The sequence below is a fragment of the Argentina anserina genome, chromosome 5, assembly GCF_933775445.1.
Source record: "Argentina anserina chromosome 5, drPotAnse1.1, whole genome shotgun sequence".
In the NCBI taxonomy this organism is placed as follows: domain Eukaryota; kingdom Viridiplantae; phylum Streptophyta; class Magnoliopsida; order Rosales; family Rosaceae; genus Argentina; species Argentina anserina.
In genome coordinates, this window is record NC_065876.1 from 20,213,683 (window position 1) to 20,223,904 (window position 10,222).

Genomic DNA, 10,222 nt, shown 5'->3' on the forward strand with positions numbered 1-10,222 from the left:
CAGAATCAATAATCCATGTATCAAAACTAACAGAGTGAGAAATATTGAAAGCCATACCAATTTGACCACGGCCAACAATGGAGGCTGTAGGTGCTCCTCCAGCAGTATGATGATCATGCCCAACCACACCATAGGTATCTAGTTCCGGAACGAATGTCGGAACATGAGGGAGCTGAGAACTATCAACTTTGGCGCCAGAACCCATCAAAAAATAATTTTAAAAACAATAAGGAATTATATAGCGGATCGGGTCAAAAATCTGGTCCGGGTCAGAGCTGGCCGAGTCGGATCAACTGCGAGTCGGGCCGGGTAGGATCGACTTCGGGTCGGGCCGGGTCGGATCGACTTCGGGTCGGGTCAGTTCGGATCGACTGTGGGTCGGGCCGGGTCGGATCGACTGCGTGTTGGGCCGGGTTAGATCGACTGCGGGCCGGGTCGGGTTGAATGTGGGTTGTGCGGGTCAAATTTGCAGAAGACGCGCACGGGTCTGCTTGACGTAGGAAAAAACTCGACATCGTACCAGCTGGTGATGACTTGATGCTGATAGGAGCACAAGTGTGACGTTCTTAATGTGATTATGCTTACTCTTTGTTACCTCTTATTTAATATGTTTTAGTTTCTTTTGTATGAATAAGTGTCTAGGTAGAGCGTATATCAATTATGAGTGAATTGATGATGAAATCGTGCTAAGTGTTAAGAATCCTTGTTGAAATATGATTCCTTGTTCGAGTAGAATTCATCCTTTCGTATTTCTTTGTTTCTAACGTATTTATTCTTATTAGGAAATACAAATCCATGTTGGAGAAGGAAAGATCCTAGTTACACAAGGAAAGAGAAGAAGATACACTTAAAAGCCCAATCCATGCAATAATTAAAATGCTGTCAAGATTCGTAGCCCAACTTCGACGGGGTCCCATGGATAGCTACGATCGAGTTAGAAAATGTATCTTATATGGATAGACAGATTTGTGAGTCTAGTTTCTGTAGGATTTGGAATCAAATCAATATCTTATTCCTACAGGGAGATATGACCAAATCATTACTCGGAGGTCCAGTGAGCTCGACGGAATTATTTCAACCATTGATTTGCTTTTGATCCAAGGGCTATGAGGGAAACTTGGGACCTTGTTTCCCCTGCATATAGAGCACAAATATGATCAGAATCTCCATAAATCCCTGCACCAAAGAATGTCAAAGAAGGCATGTAGCAAATTAATGAGAAGAGGTAAGAAAGTCAAAGAAGGCATGCAGCAAATTAAATGAGGAGAGGTAAGAAAATCAAACATGGCTGCAACAATTAAGACTTTTCCTGCCTCCCTCATTCAAAGGAAGAAATTTGTGCAAAATAAATCAGCATTAAAGGAGGAAGAAGATATGCAATTAATGCAAAAGATATGCAATCCTTATAAAAATCAGAATTCTGGCAGTGCAGTTCATCCAACTTTGACGGGCTCTCCTGGACAGCTCAAAAGGATTGAGAAAATGTTCCTTATATATATGAAAAGCCACGGAAGTCTAATTGAAATTGCCAGTTGGAATTATCTCAATATCTATTTTCTAGAGAAAGTTATGGCCACAACAAGGGACAAATGTCAGATCTGCCGAATCTAGGAAACCTCAACTAATTTGGTTTCAACTTTGTGGACTTTGTGACCATCCTCCCTTGGGTTTCTTCCTCTATATATAGCACCTCATTTCCAACGATCATCTCCATTCTCTCACAAAGCTAGCTGAATTGCTGCCCAAACACATCCAGAAAATTCAAGCCACAAATCTTCATCCATCACCACCAAACCGTGCTCATCTTCCCCCTCTTGCCTCTCCAAATCTGAATTCATCTTGCTCCATCCCTCAAGGTTTCTAATGTGTGATTCATCCATGGCTTGTAATTTTTATTTAGGTTTTCTGCAATTTTCGATTTTATTGTATGAATTCTTGGATGATCTTTTTGGTTTCATATATGAAGAATATAAATTCAGACTTCTTTGATTTTATGTTTTGATTGTATGAACTCTTAAATATGTATGTATGCCATGTGTAATAGCTTAGGGCAGTAGGTTTTCGAAATTAATTTAGGTTTTAATTCAATTAATTCCTTGAATTTGTACATCTAAATCAATGCTTGAGGAAGCCAAGGCCATGGTTCTCCTAAGGTTGCGATTTCATTCACCAAAGTGTTCTTTGATTGAATATACGCTTCGTGTTTCAATTATTGATACTTGATTAGGGTTGTGATAGTTCTAGGAATTTGCATGTTTAATCAAGATGAGTGACGCCATGCTTGCTTACATGTCTCCAATTCGACTTAATGTGCTTATCTGCTACTTTGTTGTTTAACTAGTACGCTTCGTTATGTTGAACTCTCTTTAGCATATGTTTAGGATTGAATGCTTCGTTGATTCTAAATAACTAAGAAGTCTTAACGATTAGATGAACCGCTTCGGACTCTAATTAGAATTGGAATTGAAATGGACTTAGGAAGAATCGAAAATACTTGCTGCCTATATGTTGTTCTATGCGTGTCATACATGTTTCTTGAGTAGAATTCGTGTTTTGGTTATGTGATGAGTGGTAGATCAATTTTATATAAGTAATTTATGATTTATTTTAAGTTGTAGTTTTAGAATCCAAATCAAATCCCCCAATAACATGATAAGTTTTGAGGCCCTTTTGATTCCCCGGACTGAACGATCCCTGCTTATTCTATACTAACGATGATATTTTTCAGGGTATTTTATAGACGTTCTAACCAACGATCTATCAGATGCAGCGGAGGGAAGGACGTGGAGCAGTCCGCGAGAGGGTTTACCGGTACTCGTCGGTGATGGAGGAGTTTACCGGAACGAGGCCGGAATGTGGTATGTCACGGAGATAGAGGAGTTCGCCGGAGATGGCACTCGTTGAGATGAAGGAGCTTGCCGGAGATGGCGCTCGTGTGAGATGGAGGAGCTCGCCGGAGAGAAGCCCGTCGTGATGACCTCGCAGAAGGCGCGGGTTCCGGTAGGAGACGGTACCGGTATTCACAACCGGTATGTCGTGGTTCCTCCGAGCAGGTGGTTGCTAGCGGTGACAGAGACAGCGAAGTCGTCGGCTCCGAGCTGGCGGTTGCTGGCGGTGACAGATAGGTCGTCGGAAGGGATTGCACCAAACGCTGGACGAGAAGGAACTCGTCAGCCGGGCTTGCTGCCGGAGAAAGAAAAGAGGGAAAAAATCCCAGAAAAATAGAGCAATTTCTTCGTGCTCTGATACCAAGAAGAACAATATTTCTTATTGCTTATAATATATTCATACACATATCAATCATTTATATAGCCTAATTTACATATAAAATAATCCGTGATTCACTCCATGATTCACTCCGTGATTCACGCCGACAAAAAGCTTCTCGATCCCATGTACCACTCTGATTCCAATATGCATCTATTTGAACTCCCAAAAAATCTTAGCCTTAGAGAAGAAAACCCATATTTGCTATGGAAATTAGTTGTCAAACCTGATAAGATTAGGCAATTTGAGAATTAGAAAGGGCCTAAATTGAAGCCTATAAAGTAAGGCATTGGTTCAATGAAAATGGTGATTAAATAACAAGTACCTAGTTTAGCTATGGGCTACTTCAATCAATCAATTAAATGCTTTCCGAATTTCCTTTATGGTGAAAGTACATTTGAAAGTTTCTTCTGCATAGAATTTGCAATCACATTATGAAAGATGAAAGTTGAGGATATGAAACTAGAATAGTATGAACGTATAAAATAGATAAAAAGAATTTAAATTTAATAGCATTTCTCTTTCTGAGTGTAGAAAATGATTCTCCAATACATTCTCAACAAACATGTGCAATTATATAGCAATATATTCCAAAAAAGTAACTACTGCCTGAAATCAGCAGAACAATATAGGATAAGCAAGTACAAGGACGGAAATAACGCACCACTCCAACAGAATGATGCAGCTTCAAAGTTGCAACACATTAATGTAGAACTGTAGATACTGAGCCTACAAATTTATGAAGCTCACATTGAATTGATTTTACATTTTTAAATTTCTTCTCTTAGTAAATACAGTTAGCAACCTTCAGACACAACATAACATTTCAAGATAAATTACTTGTATTTTGATATGGACATTGCCAAATAAGTAGTCCAAGACGCTGGATTCAAACCCTGACTTGAATGCAGTGAGCCCATCAGACAAAAGCAGATTAAGTAAAGAGATGCTGCAAACAAACAGATATAATCAAAATTCCAAGCTAATTTAGAAGCGGAAAAGAAAAGGCAATGCACAAAGTAGAAATGAAGGAAGAAAAAAAGATAAATACCTCTCAGAATGAAGGAAGATGTGAGTGTTTATTGGCAATCCTTTTTGTGGACAAAACACAACTTTCACTCAAGCATTTTGGCCCAAGCAATCAGTCCAGACCATGTATGTATTTAATTCAACTGACCCAAGTCAAGATTGAAGACCCAACATGATCTCATAATCCATGGCCCAAGATAAAAGCATGCATATGCATTTCATATCATATAGGATGACATACCTGGTTTTCATTCTGTCTGAATCTGGGTTTCCTAATTTCAACTTGATGTCTTGAGTTGTATGCAATTACTTGCGTGTCATGGGTTTAGTAAGGAAAAGACATTTTATTTATTAGTTTTAGTAAGGAAAAGACATTTCATTTATTTTATGGAGAGTCCAAAAGTCAAAGGATATGACTTTTCCTTATTTTATGGAATCTTGTGTTTGACAAGATTTTTTTTCCTCTTGGTCACTTTGACTTTTCTTCTATCATCATGTGGGGTTATTATATGCTATTTGAGGACTTGTATATAACAACTCATCTCTAAGTCAAAAAGTCAAAAAAAGTGTTGTTACTTCCTTATTTCATGGAATCTTGTATTGGACAAGATTTTATTTTCTTGTCTTTGTTATTTCTTTGACTTTTCCCTTCTTATCATATATGTAATCGTTGTACCCATGCAGATTTTTTGGACCCTTGTTTATATAGGTATATTTGTTTTTAGATGAATCTCTCTACTCACCTCACAGGAAATAAGGTGTAGTTGGTCTCTTTGACTTTTGAGTTCTCTATAGTCAATACATCAAATGATTACACACTATTTCTCCCTAAGTGCATTTGGTTTTAAACCATGCACTTAACTCTTTCGTGTCTCTTCTTACAAACTATGTGTTTGTCTAGTTTGATTTCTTGACTTGGTTAGGTTGAGTTGATTTAATCAGCTGCTTTTGTAGGCTCCCATTGAGCCTCATCTTGTCTATAAATAGAGAGCCATGCTCTCTTTCCAACTTTGTTCTCTAGGTTGTTAAAAATGTAGTTTTATATTTTTTTCTTTTGCTGGGACTTAGTTTCCTTACTCTATCCATTGTTCCTTTTTTTTTACATTTTAAGTCTTTCATATGATTATAAATCTTAGAGCTGGACACAAAAACCTCTTTTCAAAAACCCATATCATTTGACTTGCATACTTTGTGTGGTGTAGGTAGTGCAAGCAACCACGAAAGTGTTTACAATTGAATCAACTAAGATTTATAACATAGTTAGCTATCTCTTAGACTAGGTGAGTCGAGACATGATAGTAACATAGTTAGCTATCCCTCAAAAGTTGTAATCTTGTGAGATGTGTTGAAATACTTATTGTGAACCAGCTAAGTGTTGGTTGTGTTCGGAGCTGAATTTTGAGTGACTTTTTCATATGTAAACGTATACTTAGTGTCAAGAGAGATAGAACATGTTGTAAACTAGATAGAGTCTAGACAGAATAGTACCACGGTCACCTATCCATGTTGATTTAATCTTGTAATAAGTGTTGTTTTATATAGTGGAAAAATTTGTACCTAAGAGTAAGGGGCACACCGTTTTTCTTCCTGATACAAGATTTCTGCGAGTAAAAAATATCTTAGTGTTATTTGTTTATTTATGCACTTCTTATGTTCGTAATTCTACCCCACAAGATAGCACCAACTCTTGCTATACATGAGAGCGAAATTGAACGAAAACGTTTTCAGGGCCTATTCACCCCCCCCCCCCCCCCCCTCTAGGACCTTTAGAAGAGCAATTGCATGAAAATTCATCTTGAATTTTAGATTGGTTAATGTAGATGTAAAGATTGAAAGAAAATGAATTTCATAGAAAATATTGTAAATGAAGGACTCAAAATTAACATTTAATGATCAATACCTATTTAGTTCAAATCATATTGAATTGCGATGTTTGGGATGTGAGAAATATTGTGCCACTCCTTCCCTACAACTTCTTCGTATTCTCTTTCTAGAATTGGACAAGTCGTGATCTCTAGAGTTTGCAATGTTGTTATCTTGTAGAAGAAGTCTGGCAGTGCTTTGAGCTTTGGGCAACCATGAATTAGCAATTCATAAAGGCGTGGCATGATTTTGATTTCAGAAGACTCCACATTTGGTATTCGTTTCCACTCTTCTCAACTGGGCATGTTGGAAAATTGGAGTGTTTTCAATTTGGGGAATAGAATTCCTGTATTAGAGGCCAGAAATTCAACTCCCACCTTTTTCACTTTGTCCATGTCCCATATTTTCATAATTTCAAGGGCCAACAATTTTCCAAGAGGAGGCAAAACTTGGCAAAACCTCCAACCAGAGAGACGAATTTGTTTCTAATTGTGTAAAGAGTTGATCCAATAGATATATTCAGTGGTGCCATGGCAATTCAAAATTGAAATAGATTCCAAATTTGGATGTCGTTGTATTGCTTTCACTATTTTTGAATCACTTTTTCTCTGCTCTCCACCTTCGAGGTGGAACAATACAGTCAGATGATAGAGGTACTCTTTATTCCGCAGATGTGCTTTCTCAATCTCACTCGCATCATCTTCTTTCTTACCCAAGTTCACTATCTGAAGGCTCCCCTGAAGCTGGTCCATAATTCCCAGATCTCCTAATTTCCACGCTTCAACATCCTCACCCTCACATACAATAAACCAATCTAGTACCTGCAGCCTTTTCAAACTCACCATCCCTTTTGGTAAGTACCTCAGCTTAGAACAATGCCAAACATAGAGATGCTTCAAGTTGATCAACTTTCCCATTGCATTCGGTAGTTTCTCAAGTTCCTAGCTGTTTCTAAGATCTAGAGTTTGTAAATTGCATAAATCACACACAACTTCCAGTACCTTTTTCAAAGCACGATTTCCAGACAAATCCATATATCTCAAATGAATAAGTTCACCAATCTCTTCAGGAAGTTCTCGGAGTATGTGAAGATTCAAATGCAATGTTCTAAGGAATTTTAGTTGCAGAATAGAACTTGGACTTATGGTTGTGGTTTATGAACCTAGGATTGAGAGGGTACGGATATTCTTGTAATTGAAAAGTGGAAGTGGACCGTCCTTCACATCTACAAAGGACAGATGACGAACCTTATCACCCCGTGCTAGCTCCACTCTTTCATGACTACCCTCAACCCCTTCTATGATGATGCATTCTTTTCTACTAGGAAATTGCACAAAGTAGTGCACAATATCATGCATTTTGCAACCATAGACATTTCCAATCTCATCTTTCTTTAAATCTTGAAAAAAAGACCGCATTGCTAGACTCTCAAAATAATTCTCACCAACACTTCGCTTTGGTTTGTTTCCATTTGAGTTAAGATAATCTTGTGACATCCAAAGCTCAATTAAATTATTTTTTTCCAGGTCATAGTCTTAAGGAAATATTACACAATACAAAAGACACCTCTTAATTGCTTGAGTTAAATCATAATAACTTAGTAGTAGTGGTCTGAAAACTTGATCTTCAACTTCTTCTAATTCCCATATCTTACTATTCAAAACATCCCGCCATTCCTACCTTGTTTTTTTATATGACACCAGACTACCTAAAGTCTTAACAGCAAGAGGCAAACCTTCACACTTTTTCACAATTTTCTCACTAAATGATCTAAACTCAGTAGACTCATCTTCTTCACTATCCAAAAATGCGAGACAATTGAACAATGCTAAGCTATCACGATCGCCCAACTTGTCTAATTGGACCATGCTGCTTCCCCCCCCCCCCCCACATTTTAACAACCCCTCTTTTTGCGTAGTCACAAGTATTTTCAATGATCGCTTTAGCGACATTAATCTCATTGAAAGGATCAGGGATACAAACCCATACCTTCTTATCATAGTAGGCTGCAACACTATCATTGTTATATACTAATTGGGTACGAGTTTTTTTCCCTATCCCACCCATCCCTACAATCGGGAGGACATGGAACCTCTCTCCATCTTGGTTACTCTCTCTCAACAACTTACTCAACAAATTTTTTGTCTTCTTTGCGGCCAAATATCATAGATATATCGACCAAAGATGAAGTCTTATGCCGTTGAATAAGCTGTTGATCATCATGACCACCTATTGTGGATTGATGAAAATTTCTCTCTTTCATCATCAATCAAAGTTAACCTCTCATTCAATTCCTTTATCCTTTTAGCAAAGTTAACCTCTCCAGGCTCCTCCTGCTTCTCCCCCACGTGTTGTCTCAAAAGTTCAGTGTTCCACTCATCTAGCACGTCATCCATCTCGTACGATACATCTTTCAGCTTCTCCAACCAGTCTGCCACTCTAGCCTCCATAACTTGTTTCTTTTATGCATCCTCAAGCATAGCTTGGATAGCTTTGAGATTGATGTTGAAAGTTTTGACAGCTTTGTCGGCATTCAAAACTAGCTTCACTCGCTCATTTGTGTGTTGATAAACTACTGAAGCCAATTGCTCCAGAAACACAGAGATGAGTGCCTCAGCCATTTTTCGTATTCAGAACTTGGTTATAAGAGGAGTAGGAAATTGTTTAGAAGAGTGCTATCACCTCTATTGTACCGAGTATATAGTTGGTGCTGAAATTAGGGAAGATAAGGACTAATGAAAGTGCTTCAATTATTTTTTCAACTAGGAAAGCATATGCCTCTTTAATAATTGAAAGAAGCATTCTTCATCGAAAGTAAAAAACTTGATGGGCCCATATATTTCGTTTTTTCTTTGCACCCTTAAGTCTTTCCAGCTGCTCCATTATCACCAGAGTTCTTACAAATCCAAGTAGCCAACCATGCGTGTGAAACATGTAGGAAATTTCTTCACATTCCTATCAATCCATACAACACACAGATAATGGCAAATTAACGTACACAAAGTCCCAATAGATGAATTTACCAAATGACAACTGAATAAAGTGGATATAAAAAACTGAACTTTCAGAGGAGTGAAATATATTTTGTTTGTGAAATAAGTTATTGTTTCACTGTGGCTATGTTAATAGACTTTGTAGTATAAGAGATTTTCTAATAAGGACCATCTTGTTGAGGATTAGTTGATGACTTTCCAATCAATTATTAATTAGACCTACTTTTCGACCATGTTTTTAAATCTCAACCTTTTATATTTTAGGTATATATAAGTAGAGAAAATTTTCAATCAATTAAGTGATTATTAAGGTATCAAAGTAGAGAAAATTAGTTAACAGACTAATATGAGAACATAGTGTGACGTTCTTAATGTATATATGCCATATTCTTATGCTTTGTTACTTCTTATTTAGATGTTTTAGGTTCATATTTGTCATATGTATGTTCTAAGTAGAGCTATGCCAAAATTAGATGAATTGATAATGAAATTGTGCTCAGTGTTAGAAATCCTTATTGAGTTAGGATTCCTTACTAGACTAGGACTCTACTTTCCTATTTTCATTCTTTCATATTTTTTAATCGTCGATTTCTTTTCAGGAAAGACAGATCCTATTTGGACAAGGAGTAGTGATGTCGTGATGCATTCCTAGTGAGACAAGGAAATCATGTCCGAGTTGTAAAAAGAGAAGAAGAGGCCGGCCTAACTATTACTAGATAGACAAGGAGAGATGTCATGCAGCCCCTTTGTGTTTTCCCTATTGGATTTGGTTTCCTACATCAAGTTGGATTTGGAGTACATGAATCAAAGTCTATATCAAAAAAGATTTTAGCTTCCCAATCCAATTCTATCTCCTACAAGGGACGACAAACCTATGTTTGTGACTCCTATATATAGAGGCTCGGCCTCACCATTCAAGCATCATCAACCTTGTGCACATACAAGCCAAAGCTCTACCGAATTTCATACTCACCATTCCAAGAAATCCTAAAACCAATTCCACCATTCTTCACCATTATCCTTAGCCTTCAAGCACGCTTGTGAAGAGGTTCCATTCCCTTAAAAGGCCA

At 37.6% G+C, this 10,222-nt stretch overlaps 1 pseudogene; it reads right to left on the reverse strand.

Annotated features, from left to right (window-relative positions):
* Nucleotides 1-6,644: 6,644 nt before the first annotated feature.
* On the reverse strand, nt 6,645-8,226 carry LOC126795692 (putative disease resistance RPP13-like protein 3; annotated as a pseudogene).
* Between the last annotated feature and the right edge of the window lie 1,996 nt (nt 8,227-10,222).